Below are 13,389 nucleotides of genomic sequence, written 5' to 3'. Positions count from 1 at the left end.
CAACGTCATGTAAAGGACCCACAAATGTCTGTGACTGACCAGTCATGAGTTTGCAGTAAATCGTCCCTGTAGAGAACCTCTGAGAATCTCAAACTAGCACAGTTTAAATGTATAGCCTCCTATTCATAACAAACTAAGGCCACAGGTATGGAATGATGAAATGGTGTGGAAATGGCTGTTTCCCAAGATTAAAACAAGAATTTCCAGAGGGGATGGTAGATAACAAGCTTTGAGGGAGACAAAATGGTCAGATGACTTACTGGTATAATGTTGACCATTCGAGCAATCAGCAGATGGTCAGCACTGGCCATTCTTATCCCTTTATCTAGACCTTTGAACAAAATAACTAAAGTTAAATAGAAAGCAAAAGAAGGGTTTATTTCTGATTTTACCTTCAAAGAATTACTACTATTAATTCATATGGTCCTCTCAGCAGCCTCAGTGCAAGGTGTCCTGCTGCCAATGCATCATACCCCTCCAGCCCCCTTTCCACTGCTGGGTCATGCCCCCCCCTTCCACATCTGTGTCACACATCCCATCCCTTCCCGCCATCTATTTGGAATTATCATATAGTTGAAGGGCTTCCTAGACCAAATCTGATGGAGACCAAGGCAGGATCTACACTACTGTTTCATAATGGTATTGACAACATTTAGGGCCCGTGACACATTCCATATACCATTTTCAAATCGCTTTCAAAGTGTTATATCCTGCTTGGTGTAGATCTGGATTGAATAATGAGAGACGATGTGATTACACTTTTGAAGCTGTGTAACAGACCAAACTTTTTAGCTCAGCAATTTCACTAGCAATTGCAAATATGCGCACATTTACATGATTTCATATGGGCAAAGAGATAAATGTTGGCAGAATATATATGTGGCCAAAACCTCTGGGGGGGAAATTAGCCACCTGACCGTATATGCATACAGCAATGAAACTAGATCCTGCTCTTTGGTTTTTAGATATGATATATCCATTCTAAAGCTATGGCCACACCATATTCAAAAGTAAAGTAAAAATTCTTTCTATAGCATTCATGTTTCAGTCATGCCTTTTGTGCCAAAGCATGCAGACCAATTTGTACTAAAGTTACCCCTTCATTTGGATGATAAAAGTGAATGGGCTAAGTTCCTTGCTATCATTTCAAGTGAATGAGCAAACACCCTTTGCACTGATGTCAACAAGTTTTAACCAGCTCAGATAATAAATGGGATATAATGTACTGTTATGCAATGGGGGATGAATCAGGCTCTAAGAAGCTTTGTAAGGTGAGCTGTCATGATAACAAAAGTAAGCTGGCATCCCAGAATGAGTAATCTTCCAAGGAGAAATTAATCTTCTGAATGTCACCAGGTATGGCGTTCTTGGTGGACACCATTTTCATTGGCATCATTAATGTGTCTCCAGTTGATAAGCGGGATTGCTCATATAATCCTATTTTCCTCAATAGCTCTTGTTGAGGAACAAGGATTATATGAGTCTTGTGTCTGCTATGCTGGCAGGATGTGAAGGAAGGAGGCCCACAAGCAGGAACTGGATGAACATGTAGATTTTTCAGAATTATACTTCATTGTTGCTGTTATTCAACGCCTAGAAGGCTCCATTGACTCAGGAATAACTACGCATAGAATGGCCCTGGCGACCACAGAATCAAAGTGAGTTCTAATCTATGCAGCAGCCATGCCATCAAAATGTTTTTAATAAAACAGCCAAAATCATACCTTGAAGGACGTCCTCAGTTGACAAAAGCACCTGTCTAAGCATAGTTCAGGATGGTTTTTCTGTTGTTGTTGTTTTAGCCTAATTGTGTGGGGGGGGGGAACCCTGTGTAGGACGTTCATAACCTACTTGCTACATCCAATATAAATTTCTTGTCTTAAGGAAAAGATGTGATTTTGTTTTTAACTCGTTGTTTTACATTTCATGGAATTGATAAAAAATGTAAATCCATTTCAATCGTTAATGTCGTCATTTGCTTGGGTTGTTTGTTTGTTGTATTATAGGCTGGAGTACTTGACAATCATCCTCTGCATACCATTTTCATCAAAAGGTGAAATGCTACTTAATTCCTATTTGTCTTATATAAGCTAACCTTCAGAGAAAATCAGGTCACATGTATGGTGGGTAGAAACTTCACAACTGTGCATTGGGAATGCAGCCATGAATGGAAACACAAGAAGATAATGGGTCAAAATGGTAATCGGCGCATTGCATCGTATGGAGTATTGAATCCCAGCTATGCTTTTGGTAGGCACTGTTTGAGTTTGGCTGCTCTGTTTTATCCCAAGGTTTGCCTATATAGCCCTCAACTTGTCCTAAACACGTTTGGGCATGTCTACACCATGGCTTATTTTGGGGATTGCCCCGGGATCATCCCTGTGCATCCACATGATGCACAGGGGATCCCGGGGCAGGGAGGGATGATCCCTCCCTTTCCCTGGAATAATTGGGATGGCTCCTACCCCAGTTTTTCCTGCGGTCTCGGGATCGTCCTGAGACAGCGGGATGTGTGGGTGGCCATCCCAGTTTTGCCACAGCTCCTTGCAAGTAAATGCGACGAGCCCGGAACCAGGCACAGGGCATGGAGCTCTTCAAGCACTTTGTGCCCATCAGGGGTGAGGAGGGGAGTGGGGTTGGGTTTTTCTTTTTTTAAAAAAAACCTTAAATTTGCGCTGGAGTGCAGGTGAGCTCCAGGTCCTTTTCTTTAATAATAATAATAATAATAATAATAATAATAATAATAATAATGGTGGGCACTACGTCCTCCTTCCTCACGGGACGTTGCACACCACGTGTGGACTGCGTGGGAGGATCTCGCGATCAGCATATCGTGAGATCCTCCTCCCTCCGCCGGGAGGTGTAGACATGCCCTTTGTGCTAAGATATTTTTGTGCAATTCATTAAAGACGTTAGTAAAAGGAACAGATGCAAATTGCAATTCATCCCATATCCTTTCACGGATAACCCCGATGTGCTCAATGCAGGGATGTCTTAGAAATCTGCAGTGGATTTAAATGAGTTCAGATTTCTATGAATTCGACCTGCAGGTTCTGCATTGGACCTGCTTTTCCAGAATCATGTGGACTTCACAGACTTACAGACCATTTTCCCACACACACCCACTTTTGGAGGGATTTGCACTAATTCACATTGGCACTAATGCACATTCGTTAATACAAACTAGCACTAAGGTGAATTAGAACTAATGCGAATTAGCACTAGTAGAATGAAATTTTGGTAAAATGAAATGTAAAATGTCGGTTCGGTAGCTGTTTTATGAGCTCTATCTTTTTACTAGAGATCATTACAGTCCAATAGAATAGACATCCCTTATTTTCATATTTCACACTTCTGCTGAATATTGTAAATTTCTTTTATGCCAGAAAATACACCCCCGAAATGCCTTTTACTTTTGAAATGCTGGTTGGAGGCAGAATGGTTAAGCAATTGGCACGTCAGGGAGCAGTATGGGTGCCAGGTGTCCTCTTCTAGAGAGGATTGTCCTCTATTTTGAAGGTGTCCTCAGTTTGAAGGACTGTCCAATCCAACTCTGGTTTAAAAGCAAAGACACATCCAAAGGAAGAGCCCAGGGGCCTTGGAGTTGACCACCAACAGCACCTGGACAGCAGGCCAAATGAGCAAGGCACATAGCTCACCCGGTCTCAGTCTTCCACACTATGGTGTGGAAGACAGTATTTCTATTTAAATTAAAATACACACATTTTATGCAAATTGGTATTCTCTTCTGTCCTCTTTTTTGGTAATGCATTTCCACCTTTTTTGCCATTCATAAGTGGCCCACCCTAAACAGGAAATGCCCAAACTTGCTCAACATGGTGAAGAAAGCAGCATTGTGCAGACAGGTTTAGCAATATGTCACGTTATTGTGGCTCCTCGGTAGTCATTGTAACCTTTCTGTATTTCATAATGTTTTTCTCTTAGAATTTAATTTCATTGGCCCACAATTCCATCCCCCTGAAAAGAACAGTCTGTGTTCTCTGGATGGTTGAATTTCTCAACAGTAATAGTTCAAAGATCAATGACCATTCCTAACAGCAAATATTAGATTTGCCAAAGTCTCTGAACAAAGTATATGAGACAGAATGCAAAAATGGTTCAAGATACATGAAAAAGTCATTAAAGACTATTGTACTAAATGATCATTTAGAATACTTACTGGAGGAGGGGAAAGGAGGGGAAATAATATTCAATCTCATGCCAGGAATTGAATATTATTTTATTTTTCAGCTTTTTGGTTATACAGAGAAAAGTGCAGTTACCTGCACAGATGTTACATTTCATCATATCGGATTTTATTGTAACACTGTAGATATTGCCAGGAATGATCAATATAAACCATTTTTCAGGATGAACAAAAAGCTGCTTTCTGAGGGAGGAAAATCTGAACGCCCTTCTTGTCCAGCTTTCAGCATGGGGACAGAAATACACTGTAGCTCTACAAGTTCGTCCCATTATCATCAAGGTAATGGCCTCTCACAAGCAGGAGGAAGGCATGAGTAAAGAGATCATATTATAGTTAACAGCAGCAGAAAGATTGCTTAGTACAGGGGTGGGCAACCTTTTAGGATTGGGGCTGCAACACACACACACACACACGCACACACTTGTGTGTGTGTGTGTGTGTGTGTGTGTGTACCCTACATAGTGGCTAAAAAGAAAAGAACAGGAAAAAAGTGTTTCTTTTAGCCCCCGCAGGAGCGGGGAGGTTAACGAAAAGGAGATGAGTGGGAAGGTTTCCCCTACCCTTGCACGATGATCCCAGTCTGTGTGCTTACATGGAACCAAACAAATGAGCAAAGATCAGGTGCACACTATGTATTTAATGTAATGCGCAGTAGTTCTTAGTTGATTTTCCTTCTTCCGAAAACCAATCAGCTCTGTGATCAAGTCAGACGGCGTCACCTTCACTGAGTTGGGGCTTAAGCGCCAAATCTGCTGAGCGTGTGACAGGATGGTAACTATGCCCCCACCACCACCACTTCTGCAAGGGAGCAACAGCTGCAGAACTCCTGTTCAGAAGGAACCAGAGCTGAGGGTTCTTCCAGAAGGACAGCTCCTAGCGCTACCATTTATAAGAACATAAGAAGCACCATGCTGGATCAGCCCAAAGGTTCATCTAGTCCAGCACTCTGTTCACAGAGTGACCAACCTGTTGGACCCCAAGTAAGACATGAGTATAACAGTACCCTCCCGCCCTTGTTCCCCAGCCATTGGTGTACATAGGCATACTGCCTCTGATACCGGAGGTAGCACGGAGCCATCAGGACTGGTAGCCGTTGATAGCCAGATCCTCCATCGCAGCATTGTGAAGCTATTTGGTGTTTCCCACTTTAACTGTTGTTGTTGTTGTTGTTGTTGTTTGTAGTAAGAAAAAGAGAACTGATTGGCAAACAAGGGAGGGTTACAAATGATGACAACATTGTCTGCCTCCCCCCTGTAAAATTCTGTATTTGAGGCAGGGAGACTGCAGGATAAAAGTGAGATTCTGGAAGCGAGGTTCTCTCATTCACAAGCAGAATAATAATTCCTCCTCCTCTTCCATCACGGTATTGTAAAAGGAGAAGGTGCTCTCTGACTGAACTGTCTCATCCCAAGCGCACACAAATTCAGTTCCAGTGCATTTCCCCTTTCTCCGCAGATACTGAAGGTGGAGACAGACAGTCGTTTTAAAGGGAGGCAGGGCATTCAGAAGAGGCAGGGCAGAGGGACCATAACCCACTCTGGCCATTTTGCCACCCCTTCCCTTGGCTCTGATGCCAAATTTGTCATGGTGGCAGTGGTGGCCCCACCCCACAAAAGTGGCAATTTTGCAAGGAAATAATGAATGAAATCTTTATTGCTGAAAGAGATAAGCCATCACAATTTGACATAGTTAGAAAAATAAAATACAAGTAAAAAGATGAGCTAAAGTAAATGGAATAAAAATAAATAATTTAATGTAAAATAAAAATAGCAAACAAAAATACAAGAATATAAAAATGGAAAGTAACATTAACATAAGAGCTCCCCAGTGGGGTACTTGATCAGCACATATAAAAGGGGCAAAATCTGCAAGGAAATAAGGTGTGGCAGGAAGCCTCCCAGGAGTGTGATTATGCGTGCAAAGAAGTTGCACACACTCCCTGTGGGCCTTATTTCCACCGCAACAGTAAATTTAGCTGCAATCTCAGTCACAGCAGCAATTTCAGCAACAGCAGAGTGGGGTGCGCCCCCCAGTGGATTCAGTGGGGAATGCGCCCCCCTGACCCCTGGTAGTTGCCCATCTCTGCTGCACATGCTAATTTCCTTTGTCCCAATTTCTTTTTGGTCAATTAGGTTTTGCAGGTTTTCAAACACTACAAAAAACACCACAAACCTTGTGAAACCTGTGTTCACCAGACTCAAGTCGACCATAGGGCAAGTGTATACAGTTGCAGCCAATGATGCCTTTACCACTTCAATACTCTGGGCTTTTCTACACCTAAGGATTATCCCAAGCAAATGGAGGGATCGTCCCTGCCTGCTCCCAGGATCCCCTGTGTGTCATTTGGATGCACAGGGATGATCCTGGGACGATTCCAAGGGGAAAAGGCAGGTGCAGAAATGGCCTCTGAACTAACTACAGCCTGTCTCCAGTCCAGTGACCCAATCCAAACAAGTGCACAGAGAAATCGGAGCTGTTATGCAGGAAGCCTTTTCAAAATAACTCAAATCCCACTGTTTGGTAGTGGAAAACTCAATCCAAAGTCTGCTCCCTATTTCTAACAGCTAATCAGCAGAACTTTACCTGTTTCGAAAGTGCCCCATGCTTGCAACCCTAGCTGTTGGACTGGGCGGGGGGCGAAGGGTGGTGGTTTGCACACACAGGTTCTGCTGGTGTACATGGCTTCCCATCCAGCTAGTGATACACACATGGTGGCTTGTTCTGCTTCCAAGCACGTATTGCCTGGAACTGGACTGGGCTCAAGAATTTAGGCAAGGAGTGCTGGTTTGGTCTATTGCCAGGTAGTACTCCTGCCTTCCTTTTACACCCATGGCATGTGCTAATGAAGGTCAATGGAATGTAACACCAGAAAACAGCACAGCAGGAATGGAGCTGGAAGGCTGCAGGAATGGTTCTGGCTGGCTGGTTTATTAATTTGGAAATCAGCATGAAGCAGTCCAAATTAAACCTCTGTTGCTGCCCCTCTCCCAAACTGAGAAAGGGACGTAGCAATTCCTCATCTGCTTAAGCTCCAAACCAAACCACTGGATTCCATGTTCTGCAGAGACTCAACAATTGGGGGATATGTTTGGAGATCTTTGACTGAATGTGAACTCAGATTACTGCCATTGTGCAACTGCTCTGCAAATCCGTGGACTCCAAGCTTGCAGACAATACTGAATCCCAAGTGAGTCAGAGTTTTAAACAGAGCTTCAATCAACCCAGCGTTTGGGGCAGGGAGAGGGAGGAATTACTGATCTTACACATACAGACATTCAAGGGCATATTTTATCCCATCTTCATCAACAAACGTTTATCTTCTGTTGAAAGGATGACTATCTTTAGCCACAAAATTATTCTTTGATGATGGGTCCCAGGTGCATCCACCTCTTCCCAACAATTGAACAGATAGTGGAAGAGGATGGTTTGACACTTAAATGGTCTTTCATAGAGAATGAGGTAAAAACTATTGTTTCAAAAAGGCTTCTGGCTCTTGAACTTTTAATGTCTCTTGGTTGCTCCCTGCTTATTTTAATTTTGTCCTTTGGTGTGTGTGCTTCCCCCCCCCCCCAGTTTAATTAGGTTCTAAGAACCTATATTTTAATGTGATTTATGGATTTAACATAAATAAGGGTTGGTTATCCCCTGCTTATATTAATTTTGTCCTTTGGCATGTGTGTGCTCCCCCCCTCTGGTTTTATTAAGTTCTAAGAACCTATATTTTAACATGTTTTGTGGGTTTAACATTTCCTGTAAGTTGCCTTGAAAAGGCATGGTCTAATTTTTATTTTTAAGAAAGAGATGTGAAATGAAGTTTCATTGTATGCAATAGGATGAATTATTCTTTTATGTCACAATGAGGGAAGCAAAGGGAAAATTCTCCCAGCGTTGCCAATGTGAGGTGATATGGCTGGGTTGTTGCTGAACCATGGATTATTGAGTTGTCTGAACGCAGTGCTTTTTGCACAGAGTGGGTTAGCATGTTGTCCAAATGCAGTACATTTTCAGCAGGGTTGCTTGCTAAGCACGTTAACCACCCTGAACAACCCAACAACAAGCCATGGGTTCTCAAGGAGGCTTGTTCAAGAAAAATAAACCACATTTCATAGTTAACAAAAGAGCCCTGCCCTCTTTGGTCACTCTAGTGTAGCTCTTGCAGCTTTAACTGTTGTGACGGAGAGGGAATTTCACCCGGTGCTGCATACATACAAATGACACCTGCTGAAATTCCATTTCATACACAACTGGTAAAGATACAGGAGTCCTGTCCTCCTTTCCATATGGTCACCTTTTCTTTGGGTTATTTTGGTCCCATACCTTTTGCCCTTCAGCCCTGCCCACTACTGTCCCCTGAGAGCTACTCCCAAATTGAAATTGGTCCTCAGGCTGAAAGCAGCATAAAGGGGAGATTCACAGCATTAACACTCCCATTAGATTCCCAGGGGCACCCATGCACCCTCAAAATGCCTCCTGAGCTCCCCACTCAGCCCTCCGATTCCCAGGCTGAGGTGCTTTGCAGCTCTCCCAGCTGCAATGAATTGCATTTTCACAGGCTAAATTAGCACATTTCTTCGGGGAGAGAGGAAAGGTGGGGAAAGAGCCATCCCTTCAGTATCGGCTGGCCATTAAGAGCCATCGGCCTACCAAACACAATGGGGCCGTACCAGGCTAAACTTGTTTGACCAGCTTTGGGCTCCCACTAACAGAGCCATTAGGTTGCCAGCTAGCCTTCCCCAATCTGGTGCTCTCCAGATGTTTTAGACTACAACTCCCAGCATTCTTGACTGTTGGCCCTACTGGCTGGAGCTGATAGGGGTTGGAGTCCCATCTGGAGGGCAGAAGGTTGGAGAAGGTGGTTATCAGGAACCCTTGACATCTCATCCTGATTACACCCCTGTCTTAGTACAATGTCTTCAACCAAGTAGAGCCTCTGTTGATCCATCCGTGAGAAGGGAGAAAGGCACGATGTGAAGATGGATAGCATCACCCAGTACTATGTTTTACACAGCCGATTTTTTTTTAAAAAAAAGCCTGCCAAGGAACTTGTTGTGCCTTTTGTGTTACGAGAAACCCCAGGTCTCCTTGCGTAAATCTCTTCTAGTCTGCGTCTCCTTGCATAAATTGCTTCCAGTCTGTGGTGCCAACTGCTTACGTCATCAGTTGAAGGGGAGCCCTCCCTAGAGCGAGCCAAAGTTCAGAGATGACTTATCCCAGCTTCAGTAATAAAATCTTTCTTTAAATGAAATATTGATACATTCATTCTACTTAGGCTAAAACACCTCCTGCAATTTGTGTATCCGCTTCGCATATGTTTTGGCCTTTAAACCTATTTGTGTTTTCTCAGAGGCTCTCAGCCCATTTTGATGAGGTGGTTTTTAAATAGCTAGGACGGAAAACAACTGGAGGAGGACTGATCCAAGAACAGCGATACTGCCAGTGAGAACACCGCACCTGCCACTGAATCTGCTTTAATATTGAAGTTTTCTCTGCAGCAGCTGCAATTGCTCAGGTCAGCCATTTCTAGAACTGAATGGCAGCCTAACAGCTACATCACACCAGCGATTTAACACACTCTCGCCACATCTGGTATCTGGTTTTGCAGCACAGGACTCACATGACAATGTCCCTGTCCTGCAGCCATCTTGCCTCTTTTCCTCCATTTTGCGTATTATTTTGGTGCGGGGAAAGTCTGGATTATTTTCCCCAAGTAGATTTAATGTGCCCTTAAGCCTCCATGTATTGCTGTGATCTCACTTTTTCCTTTGTTGGGTGTGTGGGCTTTGAATGGAGTCTTGCTGCCAATAGGGGAGGGAGGGGTGGTTCTCCTCCTCCAGCACACCGTATGGAACAAACGGACTTGTGCTTAGTTGGCTGAATGGACTTTTATTGTTCCAACCCCACCCTCATTGCCTGCAGAAACAGAGCCCAGCTGATGAAATGTTAAATCAGTAAATCGCTAGACAACAAAGCCAGAGCGAGGGGGGGAAGGAGCCCACGCCCGTCAGAGTACCACAACCAATGAACTGGAGGCAGAAGGAGAAGGGGCGGGATGGAGTGGAAGAGCAAACAAGCGAAAGGGAGGTTTCACAGTGAAGTGCAATACCACAGACCCACGTGAAAGGGACCATTACCTTGAAGTAGGGTGACCATATTTGGGAAACCAAAAAAGAGGACACCTAGTGTGTGTGTGGGGAAGCAGCTTTCTGAGTCCTGCAGAAAGTACGTTATTCCCCTGCCGCCTTAAAGAACCCAATTGGAGTGGAGGAGGGGAAAGGATTTCATTCTGCACCACCACCATCCACTCCAATTGGGGCCTTTTCTATAATGTCCATGAATGACCCACTTTCCCCTTTAAGACCTCAATTGGAGCTCGGGGTGGGGGAATGATGTGCCTCAAGAAAGCATGTCATTCCCTCCTGCCATGCTAATGGCAGCCTTAAAGGGGAAGGTGTGTCATTCCAGGACATTATTGAAAATTATAGAAAATCCCCCCTGACACCATTGAAAGAACAAAATCCAGGACAAATCCGGGGAAATCCTGACAGTTGGTCACCCTACTTGAAGTGCTTATGAAATGGAGGTAAAAAACACAGAGGCAAACCAGAGGAAAAAATAGGTGTGATAGAGCCCTAATTCTTCAACAGTTAGAAGCAGCAACAAGGGAAATGCCCAGCTCCAGCAACCCAAATGGACCTTGGCTGTGGATGATGGCCTGGAGCTCTAACAACAAGAAAAATGCAATGAAACTCCATGAAGGGAATAATTCTACGTCCCTTGGAAGGCTGGCCAAGGGGGTGTTGGATGCAGTGAACCTCTCACTCTGTCTAAGAAGGAGATCCACTAACAGAGGTCCTCCCTGGATGGCACAGAAAGCTTCCACTGCCATTGCTGTCCTGCCAGTGGTGCTCTGTTGGAGCATGTGGGGAGGGCAAAATGGGGCAGTTTGAGTTGGAAGGGTGTCAAGGGTGGCCACAGGTCTGCAGGATCCTAGGCCCTGTTGTTCATTTCATTTCACTTATTATATTTCAATACTACCCCGATAGCCAAAGCTCCCTGGGTGGTTTACAAAGATGAAAAACATGACAATACAGTATAGTAATATAATATAAAACCATTCACATACAAACAAACAAACATATAAAACAAGTTTACATAATCAGTAATAAATATCCCAGAATCTGTTAAAAAACCTTATTATGTGCTTCCAAATGCCTGGGAGTAAAGTCTTGACCTTGTGCCAGATAGATGATAATGGTACTGCCAGGCAGGCCTCCGTAAGGAGAGCTTTCCACAAACGGGGCCACTATCGAGGAGGCCATCTCCCGTTTTGCCATCCTCTGAACCTCCCTTGGAGGAGGACCTCAGATGATTGCCATAGTATACAGGCAGGCTAAACCAGAGCCAGTTGTCTCTGATGACCTTTTAGGATACTGTGTAATGTTGGGTACTCTCAATATATGCCACCATTTTCTCTGCCCACTCTGGTCATCAAGATAGGCTCCTTGGTGCTATTTTCCTGCAGCTATGCTGGCCTTGACTCAATCCTCATCTCATCTAAAAGTGCAACATAATGATACTACCCAGTGAGTATGGGTTGCTGATGAATTGTGGGTTGCTGATGAATTGTGGGTTGTTGTTATGTGCAAACCCTGCATTATGGTTTAACTATGGGTTGTTAAGCATAAACAACCTAGGGAGAGAATCCATGGTTTGTTGTTGGTTTGTGAACTCTGGGTTGCTCATAGTTAACAACCCATAGTTAAACCATAGTGCAGGGTTCATATGTAATGACAATCCATGATTCAATCACAATTCATACTCAAAAGTATACTCAGCATGTACCCTGGGTTGTCGTTCCATGCAAACCAGGTCAATACATCTTATGTCTGAGTAAAAAGCTTTAGGATTCACTTCACTGCTGCTAATTTCAAGTCATCCCCACCCAGGTACTACCATTTACTTGAGTGGACCTACTCTGGAGTAAGTTGTTGAAATTTCCCCCACACATTTGTGGGTTGTTGTTTTTTTGCGTTAGCAAGGGCTCATGAAGCCAAAGATGCTAGTTTGGATATTGAAGACACCCCCTCCAAACATATACAAAGAATCACAGCAGGGTCTGGATTCAGCATTCCCTAGTGGCCAAGAACCCACCCAAACTGCCCCTGAGGATTCTAACTCGCCTATATTTAATGGCAACTAGGAAGTGTCAGCTTTAGAATGTGATTTTGGCTGGTTACTGAAGATTACTCTTAGTGGTCAAGTCATAGCAGTAATCTGACAACAAATGAGTTTCTTGTATACTAGGGTGACTATATGGAAAGAAGGACAGGGATCCTGCATCTTTAACAGTTGCGTAGAAAAGGGAATTTCAGCAGGTGTTATTTGTATGCATGCAGTACCTGGTGAAATTCCCTTTTCATCACAATAATTAAAGCTGCAGGAGCCCTACCCTATTTTGTATGTGGTCATTCTACAAAAGAGGGCAGGGCTCCTATAGCTTTAACTGTTGTGATGAAAAGGGAATTTCACCAAGTGATGCATGCATACAAATGACACCTGCTTCAATTCCATTTTTGCATACACCTCTTAAAGATACAGGAGCCCTGTCCTCCTTTCCATATGGTCACCCTATCACATAGTACATATCTTCAGTCTTACAACTTCTAAACTGCATACCCTTTTGCGTACTTTAAAATCATTGATTTGCCTCTGTTTGAATGGATATATGCATATGAGTAGTGAAGAAAGTTCTCTAGTGTCTTTTTTAAAAAAACAAGAACTCCTGTATCTCATTATCCTGTGCTCAAATTTGATATTTTGTTCTTATTTCTGGGATAATGATCCTCTTGGTGGACGAGTGCAGTATTATTGTTCTTTATATGGATTAAGGAACTCTTTGAAAAAAGATATGCTCTGTGCCTCCATTTTTGGTCCGCATGATGTTCACAGCTCATCTGGCAACACAGTAGAGTAATATGCTCTAATCATCTAATAGCATTTAGAAATTTAAGAGACAGTAGTTAATCTGTAAAATGATTGACAAAGTATTATACTTCAGGGAACAATATGTAAGAGGCAATTTTTAGTAATTCCACCTCTGATCTTCTGTTCTAGTTGTACAATTAGAAGTACAAGACGAATCACCATGACGGGTTAAGGGCCACCAGCTACTGTTTCTGTCT

Source organism: Elgaria multicarinata, chromosome 3, assembly GCF_023053635.1.
Source record: "Elgaria multicarinata webbii isolate HBS135686 ecotype San Diego chromosome 3, rElgMul1.1.pri, whole genome shotgun sequence".
Lineage (NCBI taxonomy): Eukaryota > Metazoa > Chordata > Lepidosauria > Squamata > Anguidae > Elgaria > Elgaria multicarinata.
The sequence above is the reverse complement of the archived record's forward strand: the minus strand, read 5'-3'. Positions refer to the sequence as shown.